The sequence below is a fragment of the Salmo salar genome, chromosome ssa22 (assembly GCF_905237065.1).
Source record: "Salmo salar chromosome ssa22, Ssal_v3.1, whole genome shotgun sequence".
Classification (NCBI taxonomy): Eukaryota; Metazoa; Chordata; class Actinopteri; order Salmoniformes; family Salmonidae; genus Salmo; species Salmo salar.
Window position 1 is genome coordinate 38,048,533 of NC_059463.1, and position 6,219 is coordinate 38,054,751.

The following is a 6,219-nucleotide window of genomic DNA, read 5'->3' on the forward strand; positions in this document are numbered from 1 at the left end:
AATGTTAACATATCTTGCATTACTCATCTCAAATGTATATACTGTACCTTATACCATCTATTGCACCTTGCCTATGCCACTCGGCCATCGCTCATCCATATATTTATATGTACATATTCTTTTTCCATCCCCTTAGAGGTGTGTATTATGTAGTTGTTAGGGAACTGTTAGATTACTTGTTAGATATTAGTGTACTGTTGGAACTAGAAGCACAAGCATTTCGCTACACTCACATTAACATCTGCTAACCATGTGTATGTAACCAATAAAAGTTGATTTGATTAGGAAGAGTCTTGGTGGGTATACATTGTAGAATAATAGTGAAGACAACAAAATTATGAAATAACACATGGAATCATGTAGTAACTCAAAAAGTGTCAAACAAATCTGAATACATTTTATATTTGAGGTTCTCAAAGTAGCCACCCTTTGCCCTGATGACACCGTTGCACAATCTTGGCATCATCTCAACCAGCTTCACCTGGAATGCTTTTCCAACAGTCTTGAAGGAGTTCCCACATATGCTGAGCACTTGTTGGCTGCTTTTCCTTCACTCGGCGGTCCAACTCATCCCAAACCATCTCAATTGGTTTCAGGTCGGGGGATTGTGGAGGCCAGGTCATCTGATGCAGAACCCCATCAATCTCCTTCTTGGTCAAATAGCCCTTACACAGCCTGTAGGTGTGTTTTGGGTCATTGTTCCGTTGAAAAACAAATGATAGTGGGACTAAGTGCAAACCAGATGGGATGGCGCATCGCTGCAGAATGCTGTGTTAGCCATGCTGGTTAAGTGTGCCTTGAATTCTAAATAAATCACAGACAATGTCACCAGCAAAGCACCCTCACACCTCCTCATCCATGCTTCACGTTGGGAACCACACATGCGGAGATCATCAGTTCACCTACTCTGCGTCTCACAAAGACACAGCGGTTGGAACCAATAATCTCACATTTTCAGACCAAAGGACATATTTCCACCAGTCTAATGTCCATTGCTCCTGTTTCTTGGCCCAAGCAAGTTTCTTCTTATTATTGGTGTCCTGTAGTAATGGTTTCTTTGCAGAAATTCGTCCATGAAGGCCTGATTCACGCAGTCTCTCCTGAACAGTTGATGTTGAGATGTGTCTGTTATTTGAACTCTGTGAAGAAACTATTTGAGAGGCAATCTGAAGTGCAGTTAACTCTAATGAACTTATCCTCTGCAGCAGAGGTAACTCTGGGTCTTCCTTTCCTGTAGCGGTCCTCACGAGAGCCAATTTCATCATAGCACTTGATGGTTTTTGCAACTACACTTGAAGAAACTTTCAAAATTCTTGAAATTTTACAGATTGAGTGACCTTCATGTCTTAAAGTAATGATGGACTGTCGTTTCTCTTTGCTTATTTGAGCTTTTCTTGCCATAGCCCTATTTGGTAAAAGACCAAGTATATACTAACTTCTGTATACCAGCCCTACCTTGTCACAACACAACTGATTGGCTCAAATGCATTACGAAGGAAAGAAATTCCACAAATTAACTTTTGACAAGGCACACCTGTTATTTTAAATGCATTCCAGGTGACTACCTCCCTTTTTTGGTTACTACATGATTCCATATGTGTTATTTCATAGTGTTGATGTCTTCACTATTATTCTACAATGTAGAAAATAGTAAAATAAAGAAAAACCCTTGAATGAGTAGGTGTGTCCAAACTTTTGACTTGTACTGTGTATATTTTTTTAATCAGCTGTTTTGATTTGGATAATATTGAGTTTTATTTAATATTTCTGGTGGTTTTGACCCACAGATTTGCAGATAGACTATACACTTGTCACGACTTCCGCCGACGTTGGTCCCTCTCCTTGTTCGGGCGGTGTCCGGCGGTCGTCGTCACCGGTTTTCTAGTTGCCACCGATTCACGTTTTCTTTTTCCAATTGTTTTGTCTTCATTGTACACACCTGATTTCCATTTCATAATTATTGTTCCCTATTTAACCCTCTGGTTTCCCCATTGGTTTTGTGCGTGTTTGCTCTGTGTTAAGCTGTCGCGCTTATTTTGTGAGCTGAGTTAGTTTCCCTGCGTGGAATATTTTGTTGTATTGTTGAGTAAAGACCTTTATTACTCATTCTCGGTGTCCTGCGCCTGACTCCGTCCCACCTGCTGCACATTGACAACACTTAGAAAAAAAGTGCTATCTAGAACCTAAAATGGTTATTTGGTGTCCCTATTGGAGAACCCTTTGAAGAACCATTTTTGGTTCCAGGTTGATCCCTTTTTAGTTCCAGGGAGAACTATTTTCAGTTCCATGTAGAACCTTTTACACAAATGGTTCTACATGGAACCCAAAATAGTTATTCCTGTAACCAAAACAGGTTCTACCTGGAACCTATGGGGACAGCCGAATAACCCTTTTGGAACCCTTTTTTTCTAACACTGTATGGGTCAAACTGCTCCATTATCCACATTATTTATTCATCCTTAAGTCTATTAATGGACCCAAGCATCAATCTAAGTAACAACAAAGAAATCCCAATCAAAATCTGTCAGTTTAAGCTAGAGATAAGTTTTATGGTTTACATTAGCCTTCCGCATCTGCATTGGAAGATGGCCGAGCTACAGCGATGTTTGTCAGACCATGAGACATCCCGAAAAATTGGTCTTCTCACAAAAGCGTAAACTGCTCCATTATCCACATGATTTATTAAGGTTGTGAATGGCTTTGTTTTACCATATTTTGGTGGGAGAGTTGAAAGGTCAGTGATGAAACGTCACAACCCGTAAACTCGGATATCGTCATTCTGATTATTCAAGTTTCCCACTTGGAACTCCAACTTGGAAGGCCATTCTAGTGTTTTTTCTCCTAACTCGGATCTCCCTTTGAACACACCATTACTTTCAACAGTTTGACCTGTCAAACAATCAATGTGGGTGGGGTTGTTAGGGAAGGGGGCATGATGTTTGTGAATCACAGAGTTAGTTGCGTTTCAGACTCACATATACTGTATTTGTTGTGAATTGTTAGATATTACTGCACTATATTGGAGCTAGGAACACAAGCATTTTGCTACACCCTCAATAACATCTGCTAAATATGTTTATGCGACCAATACAATTTGATTTGATTTGACTTTCTGCAACAAAATGTGTGAGCAACCGAAGTGGTCCTGAGAATCATCATCCTAAACACCCAAAACAACATGCAGGGAACATTTCCACAAGACTCTCATGAAGTTATAGTGCAATGTTATGACATGATTGTTCAAATAACGTTTCCTAAACAAACATCAGCAAAAATTTCTGGAAGGGAACCTTCCAGTAATGTTTGGTTCTGAGAAAACATGAATGGAATGTTTTGCTAATGTTAATATCAAAATCAAATCTATTTATATAGCCCTTCTTACATCAGCTGATATCTCAAAGTGCTGTACAGAAACCCAGCCTAAAACCCCAAACAGTAAGCAATGCAGGTGTAGAAGCACGGTGGCTAGGAAAAACTCCCTAGAAAGGCCAAAACCTAGGAAGAAACCTAGAGAGGAACCAGGCTATGAGGGGTGGTCAGTCCTCTTCTGGCTGTGCTGGCTAGAGATAGAGACATTATCTCAAACACCCATGACAACAAACAAAGTCTGACATTATTGTCATGATGTTCCAGTGACATTCTCAGAACATACTGCAGCAATGAAATGTGTGAGCAATTCAAGTTATTCTGAGAAAACATTCATGGAATATTCGGCTAATGTTGATGGGCACCTATAACAACAAACATTCCTGCAAGACTTAAAGTTTTTCTGTAATGTTATGACATGATGTTCCAATAATTGTTCTAAGAAAATACTTCAATGAAATGGAAGTGGTTATGAAAACATTACTGCAACGTTCTGCTAGTATTGCTGTGTAATATTATATGAAGTTGCCAAACTTCAAACAAATGACATTTCTATCTTCATACGTAATTATATTTTATTAGGTTATTGCCCAAATGTAGTTTTTTTTAAAGGAGATTAGACCCTGTGACCTACTACTTTCCACTTCTGTACTAAGCCTGCTACAACACAGGGATTTAGAGCTGAGCACATTCATCATTCTTTCCATATACTGTATAAAGTTGTACAGTCTAAGAATGTCAAGTCTCAGTATTTCCCTTTGCAGAAGTGAGGATATCAAATCTAGAGAAAAAAGTAATTGTTAACTCATAATTATTCGCTCTTACTTTCAAATCCCAATTTTTTCATTGCGTTTCCCTTTGCACAAAAAACAAAGTTTCAAACGATGGCTATATATATGTTTTGTAGATATGCACATCTTTTGACTCCTCAACAGTAGTCTGTCAGGCAATTAAAATTACATTATGATTATTATGGCCAGTCATAATGTACGCCAGAATGTGATCTTTGTCTAGCTAATTTGTCACAGTAGCTGGACAAAGATCCAATATAAAGATAAAGATCCAATATAAAGATAAAGGTTTGGTGAATGTCCACTCAATGTTATTCTGCTCCCAAATATAATGTTGTATATAAATATTGGAACCATCTTACAGATCACTTTCACACTTCTCCAGAAGTTTTAATACAAGTCAACAAAAACAAGCAATCGGTTTGTTTTGTGCAACAACAAATAAATGTAAAACGTACTGATATAAAATCACCAGCATAAAAAAGACAATGCACATTGCTGTTGAACCAGCCTTTTATAGTATGCCTATGGGAAGTGTAGCCTATCGGGGGTTTGTGTTTTAAAATTATGAAATGGAAAACAAACCAATGTTATAGGAAAATAACTTCTAAGTAGGAGGTTCACTGGTATTAGGATCTCATCTCTCATTTCATGATGGGCATGGACACATGTAGCCAACATCATGGAGGGGGTTTTACGTACGTCCAAAATGGGAGTTGCATGGCTAAATAAAAAAGGGAATGTCAGTTCACTGTTTTGCTCCACTCAAACTTAATATTTTAATAACGCTTTGGTGATTAAGATTAATTTCCAAGTGGTCTCATGAGCCAAACCCATTATTACTGGTCTAGTCAGGCCTAGTTGATTACATTGGGCAAGAAAAAGGAAAACAGCCTTCATTGAGGCTATGCTTGGTTTTTCTTTGGGATTGATGTACCGCTAGCGTGCCACTACGACAACATCTGGTGAAATTGCAGAGCTCGAAATTGAAAATACAAAAATCATAATATTAAACATTCATGAAAATACAAGTGTCTTACATTGTTTAAAAACTTCTTGTTAATCCAACCGCGTTGTCAGATTTCATAAAGGCTTTACAGCGAAAGCATATCTGAGGACAGCGCCCAACATCAAAATACTTTTCCAAACCAGCACAGGCATCACAAAATCCCAAATAGCGATAAAATAAATCCCTTATCATTGAAGATCTTCCTCTGTTTGCAAATCCAAGGGTCCCAGCTACACAATGAATGGTTGTTTTGTTCGATAAAGTCCCTCTTTATATCCAAAAAAGTCTGTTTAGTTGGCAGCATTGATTTCAGTAATCCACTCGTTCAACATGCATACAAACGAATCCAAAAAGTTACTGGTAAAGTTCGTCCAAACAAGTCAAACGATGTTTCTAATTAATCCTCAGGTACTCTATCTAAATAAACGATACCATTTAAGACGGAGAATAGTATGTTCAATTGGGAAGATAAATAACGAAGAGCACGCACCTAATTCACACACGCAACAAGACAAATTTTCCAATGAGGGACACCTTGTTTCCCCTGTCCAGAAGCTGTCCGTGTTTGGTTTCATGTCCTTTGTTTATTAAATGTTCACACCCTATACTTGCTTCTCATCTCCCAGCCTCTGTCCTCACAGAATGCTGACACCAATATTGGAAGCATCAGGGAGTTTTGTTTTTTGTTTTCGTTGGTGACGTCGGGTACGGGTCCTGCTGCCTAATGAACTGGGGGTGCCTCAGCTGGCTCATCAGGCTTCCACGCCTTAGCTGGCTCAAGAGGTTTCCTTGCCTCGGTTGGCTAGGAAGGCTCCCACCCCACGTCATGTCTCAGACTGCTTGTCGGGCTTCCACTCCTCAGCCGGCTCGTCAGGCTCCCACACCTCAGCGGACTTCCATGCCTCAGCCGGCCTGTCAGGCTCACCCAGGTGGGATGCTGGGTGGCACAGCTGGGGGGGGGGGGTACTGTCACACCTGCTCCTGATGGGCGCCAGGCTGCCCATTATTTCGCATACCTGTCAGCACCATTACGTGCATCAGCGCATCATTGGA